The following is an 11,661-nucleotide window of genomic DNA, read 5'->3' as shown; positions in this document are numbered from 1 at the left end:
TTAATAAGGTTTTATGTCGGTTCTGCTGCGGAAAAAGCAACTAAACTATTGTGTGTATATAAAGGTCATGCAGTCAGTGGAGAACAGACTGGATTTCAATAGAGGAAAACGAGCCACAGCACCAGAGGTGTTCTAACAAGGAAGAGGACCAAGTAAGAAAACCCAAATCCATTGGTGAAGTAGTGCAGATCTGCAAAGATGAACAGATGTTTAGCTACAATAACATGCAAAAAGGGAATTTAGGAATATTTAGATGCCGCATCTGTTTTCACTTGGATCCCTACAATCCTCACTGAGTTTCACACGTCAGTTTCTTCATGTTGTGATGGCTTTTCTACATAAGGATTCCTAACTAACAAACATACTGACTTCTCTTTTTAAACAGTTTTCAGAACATGGCTGAGGTCATTTTGAACTCAACGAACATGTTTTTAAAATTACAAGAAAAAACCCACTGAGGAGAAATAGGAATTAATTAGGTTAAATGCTAAACAGATCATTAACTTTTGTGAATGAATAAACTTTTTATCATCACTGCAAGCAGGTACATTAATTTTTGCCGCGCTGTGCCTGAACGAAGACGTCCATCACCTGAATAAATACAGTTTCACTAAAACTTTAAATTCACGTATAAAGTCAGTCACACAGAGGTTGTCCGATCAGTTTAACCAGAGTTTTAAAAATCTGTATGAGTATTTATCTCAATATTTGTGCCCTTTTTTCACCTAAAAATGATTAGAAAATAACTGCAAATCAATAAACATCATTTGACCTAAAAAAATGCACAGGATCTCTCAATGCTTTTTAATCAATGTATTTAATATTTATAAAGTGCGTGCATTTGATTTATTTTAAATAATTAACTGATTTGGTTTAGGTAAAATCAAACGGTTAATGTTTGCATAACACAACATTTCTGAATACATCGTAACCTGATGGATCAACTGGTTTGTTGCTCTAAAAATCCAGAGCTGAAAATGAGTCAGACACCAAAATTCAGTAATCTGTCCTTCACAATCATCCTGGAACAAACTAATCGAGTAAAACTCTCTGCCCTCTTAGTGCCTGTGCACAAACCTAACAAATGTTTTAGGTTATGAGCTGGATGGCTTACTCAGCCCTTCTAGTCTGATGCCAATAAATACAATCAGTTGCTATTAAAAGTAATCTCATTAGTAAAAAAAAGTTCACCTGTGCGTAATTCAATCACAGTATAAATACGCATAATTGAAAACTGTCATAAGGAGTTCTGTTTGCAGTTTGCTGCAATATGTTGAGGACACAGAAAACATGTGGGAAAAGTTGTTCTATAGTCAGATGAAGGTTTTACTACTGAGCTACTTGCAACACACTAGGCATGTCTGAGAACGTACACAGCACATCTCCGTGACGACACTTGCCACGGTGAAACATGCTGGTCGTCCCGTTGACAAGTTGTCCCACCTGAGCAGTGAACCTTTGAATCTCCTTCACGGTTACCTTTCATCTCTTGGCTGCTTCTCTGACGATTGCTTTTCGTTTCGTTTCCATGCCAACCGATGTCTGCAGAATCTGCGATGGATCTTTTGTTTCTTTACTCATTGGACTTTCCGACCGTGGGGAGAAAAACACGGACATTTGGGTCAACAGGAATTGTCCTATGAATGTTTTACTCGTGAATAATCTTCCTCACTGTACAATGATCAGCTAACATTGTTTGGAAACGGGCAATTCACTGCGGATGCATTTCTTTCTTTGTGTCATTCCCATCGCAGGAAGGGTTTACGGTTTTTACTTTTACTTAAGTAAAATGTTAATGTGGTACTTTGACTTTTACTTAAGTACATTTTTGTCTGTGTATTTGTACTTTTACTTAAGTAAGTTTTTTGAGTACTTTCTCCACCACTGATTACGAGCCACAGAAACTATTGAGATATTGAGTATATATCTCAATATCTATGACGTTTTTTCACCTAAAAATGATTAGAAAATAACTGCAACTCAATAAACATCATTAATTAAGTTTTTTTTAAGTAATGCTTCCATACTGGATGGACGAAATATTAAACTAGTCAGACGAATCTAAGTCCTGCCTACATTTTTTTCCATTAGATATGAAAATTACAGCATAATTGCAAAATCAGGAAGATAGTTTTATAACATTCCTCACATTACACAGCTTAATTTATGTAATGTGAGAGATATTGTAAATATATGTAGATGTTAATTTGAACTCCATGCTTCTCTTTATTAGTGTGCTGGTTAATCCAAGCTGAGCAGCAGAGAGCAGTTCACTCCCTTTAACTCTGTGTGAATCACTCCTGTCAAATTGCCCAGTTGCTTAGAGCTGAAATGGATTTCCCAGTCTATAACCACGCCTGTCACAAAAACAAAATAAAACAATAGTGATGCAAAGATCAACTTTGATGCAAAAGCAAATCTGCTGTTTACTGTAGTCCAAAAATGTAATTAAGGAAACTGTAGAGCAGGAAGGGCCTGTATCATCTCTGTAACACTGAGACTGAAACATTGAGGTGAAAATAAGAGAACTGAGTGGTTTCAAAGTGCAACAGAAGTGTAAAAGCTAATGGGCGCGCTGCAGCCCTCATACGCTGTGTCATTGAGTCATGATGTTTTCATCACTTATCTCATAGTTGCTCTAGTCAGTTTGTCCAGACAAGCTCAGACAAGCAGATGTGCGTTCTTCATCCTGGCTGTCAAATAACAGATATGTTAGAATGACAGGTGGAAAATACTCAGAGTGTAATTCTGTCGCTTGGAAATGTGCTGGAAATTAGCTCAAAAGTTGCTCTTTTATTTAAGTATTTTATGCTAGATTTGTGTTGGAGGATGTTTACCAGGATATTCATCAGTATTGATGATTAATATTAGAACAAAGTGGAGATGATTCTGTGGTATAGCATGGCATTAACAACACCCCGCTCTGTTTCTTGTCATATTACTGTGGCCTTCAAAAAACACACCCCAAAAAAAAAACAATAAAAAGAAAACATGCCCCAGAAACTAAAGCCAAACAGATTCAAACATGCCTCTGCATACAAGTCGATGACTAATGGAGGCCAGCGGGGAGAGATTTTCCCTCTGCAGGAAAGTCAATCACACACTGACAGCATTCAGAGACGCGCAAAACAATTACTGAACTTAACAAAATCAATCTAAGCCATTCTCTCAGTGCGGCAACCAGACAGCCGCCTGTTTCTGTGTGTAGCGTCTTTGTCCTTTGAATGCATCTAATGCGGCCAGCAGAGGGCAGCAAAGCGACATTAGTGATTTTACAGATCAGATCCTTTCAGGTAACAGAAACAGACGAGATCAAAGACAAAAGCTAAACTATCTACAGTTTTTTAAACTTCCAAGAAGCGTATTTGTGGAAGTGTTCATTTGGGAAGTTGGAAGAGGCCCAGAAACAGCTTCTCTTAACACACTTCTCATTGTTTCCCACAGTTCGCATGATGGCATAAAACAAATCGTGTGCCAGCAGTGTTAGGATTAATCTGCAGGATTTTTCACCCAGTTTCTGTCTATGTGTTCATCTGATGAGCAGAAGAAACATAACTCAGTTTTTATGAAAAAATTTTGTCAGAAAAAACATTTACTTTAATGTTTTGATATGAAATACAAGGTAAATGAATAAATAAATTATTTTTAAGCTTCTAATAAAAAAATGCTTTAGAAACACATTTTCAAGAAGGACTTCATTCATCAAAACCAATAAACAATACATATTGACTTTCTTTTTTTTTACATTAAATCTATTTTATTTGGTGCGAGTATAAAAAAACTAAAGATTAATGATAAGAACATAAGATAAAATCTGCTGATTTTAAGAGACACAATAAATTTTATGTTTGAGTTTATACAGTCTAATATTTTAAATAATATTTATTTCACTGGGTACTTTTTGTGTACTTTTGTCTAGACTTTCTAACAAATTGTTTTCTTTCTTATTTCACATAAACTTTAGTGAATCTAATTCAGTGGATTCATATATTCATCCAACATGTTGTCTAAACTTGTATAGTCTGTGTTAACCTTATTTTTTTTTTTACCATTTTAATTAAAGCTTTTATTTTATTTTTTCATTTTTTTTAATGGTGCAGTTTAAACCAAAGATGTCCTCATCTGATCCCTGGCATCTGATCAACTCAATATTTTTATTTTTTTCCCTGAGTAAACTAGCTCTCAGTATTTGTTGTTGGTCCACTGTGAGTCATCACATCAGCATCCAGCATTAAGTTCATGGAGCTGAAGGACGACTTTTTTCCATCAGTTTTGTATATTGAAGATTAAATGGGAACCGAATGGAAATATATTATTACAAGTCATCACAGTGGCCGAGTCGTAAACATGCAAACTGCATGAAAACATTGTGAGCAGCAGCAAAGAGTATGGTTTCTTGTTTCCTTTGTTGTTTTTATGTATATTGTCGATTTCTGCTTGTTGTATGTGGTTTGTTGTACATCTGATCGACATCATTGATTTGACTATTGCTATGAAGCTTAGGTTAGTATTTTGTGTTATTGCTAAATAAATTCAGTTTAGTTTCATGTAAATACCAGCCATGATTAAAAATGTGGAGTTCAAACATTTTATTTTCTTATTCTGTAAAGATTTTCTGAGCTCAGAAGATTGCTTTTAAAAACATCATGTTTTCATTTTGGCATGAACTACGGCCTCCTGTGAGCTCTGCAGAGTGCAGAAAAATCATCTAAGTGTCAGACTCCTTATGGGCACATGCTTATTCCTAACCAGTTGGATCATAGTTTAGAAAGGCAAAAAAATAAATATTGTGGTAGTTTCTGTTGATAAATGTGTTCAGTATTCTGCATATGACTTGTGTGCAGGCCTGGATTTACAAAGATGTGGGCCTGTGGGCTGGAGCCAGTTTTGGTCCCGTACACAATACAGAAAAGTTCTTTTACTATTGCAAATGACAGTAAATGAATACTTAGTATTACTTAGTATATACTTAGTATTCATTTACTGTATACTAAGTATACAGTACTTAGTATACTAAGTATTTACTGTATACTAAGTATACAGTAAATGAATACTGTACACTCATTTACTGTATGAGTATTCATACCACCATGCATGATTTGATACATGGTGGGTTTAATATGTCTCCATGTTGTTCCCAAAATTATCTCCTAAAACGTCGTGATTTTCAAAAATGAATTTCCCAAATATTAACACAACTCACTTGATAACACCTTGTGAGTGTTATATGAAGCACACTATTTACAAAACCAATTTGCTAAAGAAAAGTAAAATATTTAGAAAAGATGGGGCCCTGGGCTCCTGCCCCTGTGAGCGCTTTTAGAGTCAGAGTCCCTTTATGTTTGAGTGTAAGTAGTCCAAAACACTGCATTTAACTGCATTTTAACAAAAGAGAAGCAGAAAATATACAAAATTAGACAGCTGCACATATTATAATGGTTGATGAAATAGAAATCTAAAGTAGAAACACAAAAGTAAAGCATGGCAGTGGGTGGATTTACGTAAGGAGGTGGTGGTGGAGGGCGGAGGCCCCCAGAGTTCTGACACCACTTCAATTACATGTTGGCCTTTTGTACTGAGAGGAGGGCGTGTGTGTGTGTGTGTGTGTGTGTGTGTGTGTGTGTGTGTGTGTGTGTGTGTGTGTGTGTGTGTGTGTGTGTGTGTGTGTGTGTATTTGTGAGGCCAGACGTCGCTCTTCAGGACACCCACCTCGCTGCCGCCTGGCACCCAGCGGTCCTGCCCTGGGCTGCCCACAGGATGCCCGCTTGCTTTGATTTCCTCCTCATCACACACACACGCACACGCACACACACACACTATAGAAGATAGTCTGAAATCCCTCAGAAGATCGTGTAATCTTTTTCTTATTTCGTTAGATTCTGGCAATCAGCAAGCAAAACCTTCTCAAGTCTGTTGACTTCCACCGCCCAAAGCAATTCTCACATTTACAGAATCTGGCTTCAGTAAGGGACAGGAACAGTTTTTTTTTTTATCTTCTGCAGTGTGTGGAATTGGCTGATAAGTTATCAAAACTGTCGTCCAAATCTCTGATGTCATGTGCCACATTTCTGTTTCATTGTGCGTCTGCATTGCTGTTCACTGTCACCCTGTCCGCTGGCTTTATATGTGAAAGCCTCCACAAGCTTCCTGAAAATAAGAAATAGGCTGTTTTGTGTCAGATCTTTGACACAAAATAATGCATTCTTCAAAACTAAAGAGGCATTTCATTTCAATATTATTCCAAACTTTAATCAAGATTTATTTGCCAAACTTTACCTTATAGATTCAGCCGTAAGCTCTTATCTCCTAATTGTCCTGACTCCCAATAGGTAGTTTTTTATCAGGATATTGAAGTTTGAACAATATTTGTACAAAAAATTAGAAAACATATATATAGTTGGGTGGACTGCAAAAAAAAAAAAAAAAACCCATCAAAGAAACAAATTGAGCTTTTATTATGAAAAGCAGTTCTAATAGAACAAAACAAAAAATGTGTTCTAGTTTTTGCTGTTCTGTATAAATTAGTAACATGAAATGTTTCTGAAAATCCTACCTGGAGCGAGTTACACCTGTAAATGTTAGCTGTGATATTAATGTATTTCATGAATAATGTTAGTGTGATTTTTATGCAGATTTTGCAAAACAGGATGTAATTAATTAATGCTATTTTTAGTCTAATCTCACAAATTATTTTGTATCTATTTTTATACACTTATTATGGACACTGGAAAAAATTGAGCACAGAGTTGTTTTCACTCTACCTATCTAAATTGTGTAAACATTGTTGCATTGTTGTACTTGTTAAATATTTTGAGCTTGCCTGTGTTTTTTAAAAGCTAAAGCAACAATACTTCTGGATATTATTAGCTATTTATTGATTTCACCAATTAGCTACATGTTATGTATTTTTAAAGACTTATACATGCACTTCCAATAAGGCAGTTTTCATAAATTTTACCTTGAAATACTGAACTTCCCGACTTTTCCACGTGTTTTGATAGAGCCAAGATGCACAATCTTTCAGAACCAAATTGCTGCCATTGTGCTCCCTTCCACACCTTTCATTCCTTGTTCATTCATCATTCAAACCTTATAGGTAGGATTAGCTTTTCCCTAATTATTTGAATTTCTCCAAGGCACACGGAGGCTCATACCACTCAGTCACGCCCCACCCAGGGTGTCTGCACAGTTCCGGGTCGTGGGGCAATTAGCTGTAATAGCAGGAAGCTAGTTAGCGTTATCTGCTGCCATGGCGGCCTCCACTGGCACTGCCAGACCCTGCACCGGTCACGTAGAGGCTCAGACAGGGAGCCTGGACGGGGAGGAAGAGGAGGAGGCGGACCAGTCCTGACGCCCTCGGGCAAATGGCCCGAGAGGACATCTGCGATGCACATCTGGCCGTCTCCATGTCACATTTACAAATCAGATATCAGGAAACAAAGGAGTGTAGAGTTTGCCTTTAAATCCAGGCTAAACAGGCCTGAAACTGAGCTGACGTCTCGTCTGAGTCTGCTGTTGCTGTCTTGTGTGACAGACAGCTGGACAGCCGCCTCCCCATCTAGCTGCTCATTGTTCCTGCAGCACATTTCTCTTCCTGTGCGCACAGCAATCGAGCACATCCTCGGGAGTAAGCTGGGTGTGTGTTAGAGAGCACAGGAGTGACGGCAGGAATAGTGCTGAAAAGTGTAAGAGGATGTGGTCAGGGAAGCCCAAAAGAAAAAGACAAAACACAATAAACAACAGAAATCCCTGAATGCCTCTCAGACACAACAGCAGTCACGTAGGTTTCACCAGCTCCAGGTCACATCAGCAGACTGGCGGGCGCTCAGAGCGGGCAGGATTCAGGGAGATTGTATTTCTGCACTGTTTATGTCCGGCACGGTGGCTGTTTTTGTACCGTTTGTAAGCCTAAGATCAAAGGCACAGTAATAATTAAACAAAAATGTACAAAAAAAATGCACAGGATCTCTCAATGCTTTTTAATCAATGTATTTAATATTTATAAAGTGCGCGCATTTGATTTATTTTAAATAATTAACTGATTTGGTTTAGGTAAAATCAAACGGTTAATGTTTGCATAACACAACATTTCTGAATACATCGTAACCTGATGGATCAACTGGTTTGTTGCTCTAAAAATCCAGAGCTGAAAATGAGTCAGACACCAAAATCCAGTAATCTGTCCTTCACAATCATCCTGGAACAAACTAATCGAGTAAAACTCTCTGCCCTCTTAGCGCCTGTGCACAAACCTAACAAATGTTTTAGGTTATGAGCTGGATGGCTTACTCAGCCCTTTTAGTCTGATGCCAATAAATACAACCAGTTGCTATTAAAAGTAATCTCATTAGTAAAAAAAAATTTCACCTGTGCGTAATTCAATCACAGTATAAATACGCATAATTGAAAACTGTCATAAGGAGTTCTGTTTGCAGTTTGCTGCAATATGTTGAGGACACAGAAAACATGTGGGAAAAGTTGCTCTATAGTCAGATGAAGGTTTTACTACTGAGCTACTTGCAACACACTAGGCATGTCTGAGAACGTACACAGCACATCTCCGTGACGACACTTGCCACGGTGAAACATGCTGGTCGTCCCATTGACAAGTTGTCCCACCTGAGCAGTGGACCTTCGAATCTCCTTCACAGTTACCTTTCATCTCTTGGCTGCTTCTCTGACGATTGCTTTTAGTTTCGTTTCCATGCCAACTGATGTCTGCAGAATCTGCGATGGATCTTTTGTTTCTTTACTCATTGGACTTTCTGACCGTGGGGAGAAAAACACGGACATTTGGGTCAACGGGAATTGTCCTATGAATGTTTTACTCGTGAATAATCTTCCTCACTGTACAATGATCAGCTAACATTGTTTGGAAACGGGCAATTCACTGCGGATGCATTTCTTTCTTTGCGTCGTTCCCATCGCAGGAAGGGTTTACGATTTTGTCCTCGACTGCATTGTGTCCATTGGAAGCTTTTTCTTGCTTATCCTAATCACAGCAGAAAAATCGAATGACTGAAGACAAAAGGTTAAGTAACTGGTGAAGCTATTGTGCAAGTGTCTCACAGTGGTGAGCAGCTTCTAATATTAAAAATAAATCAGTTTACCATGAACGTCCTTATAATATCCTCTTAATTCACTTTTTTTTAGTCGTGCTCCAGGGATACATTTGACAAGAAACCTGCATTCTGTCAGATATCAGTTCACTCAGAGACAGATTGACTGACTTCCACCCTCTGGCTCAAATATAGTTAGCTGGTTTCAAACTGGACACTGTTGGTCAGCTGTGAGTCAGTCAGGGATGTAAACCCACAACATAAATATAGACCATCGACAATGATGGCTTTGGGAAACCGCTTGATTATTTTCTTATAGTGCCTGATACAACTAATGCACTTTAAGCACCGTTTTTAACACCTTGAGGTCGAAAGGACATATTATAATAGTTAATGAGCCTCATTATTATGTGTCACACAGCGAGAGAAGCTGCTGCACTGATCTGTTGAGGCAGGAAAACTGATGTGTGAAATGGACTATGAACACTATCTGGACTGATCTGATAAGTTTAGTGTGTGTGTGTCTCTGTGTGTGCGCGTTTGATAAAGTAGATGAGTTACCGTACGTGTTTATGTATTAAATCTTCCCCCCATCAACAGCAGCATCAGTCTACAAAGGAGGCTGAGATAAGCCCCACTAACGGCTTACGGTAAAACCGCATGGATACGTGCCAGCTTCCCATCCTTTCAGTACGGCTCGACACTAAACACCTTTCCCAACGGTATCTAACAGTTCCATGGAAAATAGCATTTTGCTTTTTCAGCAAGATAAGTTCCGTATTTTCCCACTAGAAGCTCTGAGGCATCCGAGTTGACCTTCGTGAAGCTCCCGCATTGTCGCTCACTGTTGCTTCCTCGGGCCAAATGTCAGACGTTTAAACGAATCATTGTTATCCTCGACTCTTTTTTTTGTGTCAGAGATCATTGAGAGGTTGCTGGAAGTGCTTGGAGGACAACATCCTCTGCGGAAATTTGAGTAAAAATATAAACTTCTGCCAAAGAGCTCGCAGCCCATTGCCGTGTTTGGACTTTCATTCACTCATGTGATGGCATGCAAAATAAACTACAAGATAAATAAACAAAGTTCCATTCTGGTAAGTTATTAGAAGAACCGGGTTGGGGTCAACAACCTCCCATGTCGTCCGGTGAATGCTGTGACCAAAATTCAGCCACGTGCAAAGGAAAGGAGGTTTCTCAGATATCAAATACTGCTGTTGATCCCAGAAGTATAGACAACCCTGGTGCATAAGGACAGACTTTTGTGGCATGAAAATTTAAGACAAAAATGTAAGTTTACAACCCAGTTACATAAGTATATACACCTGTAGTCTAACACTCTTGATTTAGTTTCAGCTCTCAGCTGTTTTGGATTTAAACTTCCCAGCAAGTCCAGTGTTTGTCTGACATTTGCTCATTTGAATAATTTAGCTTAACTCAGCGGCGGCTTCTGATGCAGGACATGTGTGCAGTTGCCCTGGGCGACATTAGAAAGAGAGGGGTTTATAACGTCACTGATAATATCACTTAATCATCACTGTGCACAAATTTTCTTCAGCTTTTTTTGCAATTAGTGAGGAGTTGGCACGCATTATTCTACTGGCAATGGGGGCCCGAGAGGACATCCATTGCCTCTCGGGCCCCCCGAAAGGCATGGGACTGAATGGGACTGCACTGCATTTTATCCCACATCAAGATTTTGCAGCATTTTGCTGGAGGGTTTTACCCAGAGCACTGTCCATGCAGGAACTGTTTGAAGTTATGGAGCATGATGTCAGTCAAGAAGAGTTTAAAAATCACATACCATTGCTTTTATGTGAAGCAAGAACATCATCATCAGGAGGAGACCTTTATGTGTGAGGAACTGGGGCTTTTGTCACTTGAAGGGGGTTTGAACAAGAGATGACAATATCACAATCTGATAAATCTGGAAAACAGATTTCAAGGAATGGTGAGGACAATGTTGCCGATCAACTTGTGGGATCCTGACAGATTATAACAAAGAAGACTAAATTAACTCAGAAGGTACTTCAGCAAAGTATTAATTTGGTCACACTTTCACCATGCCACCTGCAAATGCTTTATTTTTCTGACATGTTTTTTTAATTTCAGTTCAATTGTACAAAATACACAGAATGCCACTTTTAAAGAGGAAACAAATTAAATGATTTATGATAATCACTTCTTAATTGTGATAAATATCTGTAAGTTTTGCAGATCCACTGAATGTTAAATGGTCTAGGTTTCAGGCAAGAGAAGCTCTTTCAGTACGTTGCCCTGCTTGTCTGCAAACATTTTTTGCTTAGTCTACAGACGCACTTTATTGAGAGATACTTAAATTTAGATGCTCTGACTACAGCGCAGCCCACCATCTGTCTTCCTCCAATTGTTGCTGCTGATTGTATTTTGAATTTCAGTGTCGTACAGTAACGGGGACAGTTCCAGCCATAGTCTGACAAAATTACACAATGTGGCTCCGGATGACAGACTTATATAAAATAAAAAAGAACATCACCATTAGGCTAGGTATGAATGTAAAATAAACCAGATCTACTGAAAAAGATGCACAAGGTGGGTTGCACAAAGATGTCTGGGATAATTCTTT

Source organism: Poecilia reticulata, chromosome 16 (assembly GCF_904066995.2).
Source record: "Poecilia reticulata chromosome 16, P_reticulata-male-v2, whole genome shotgun sequence".
Taxonomy (NCBI): domain Eukaryota; kingdom Metazoa; phylum Chordata; class Actinopteri; order Cyprinodontiformes; family Poeciliidae; genus Poecilia; species Poecilia reticulata.
Note: the sequence above shows the minus strand (reverse complement) of the source record.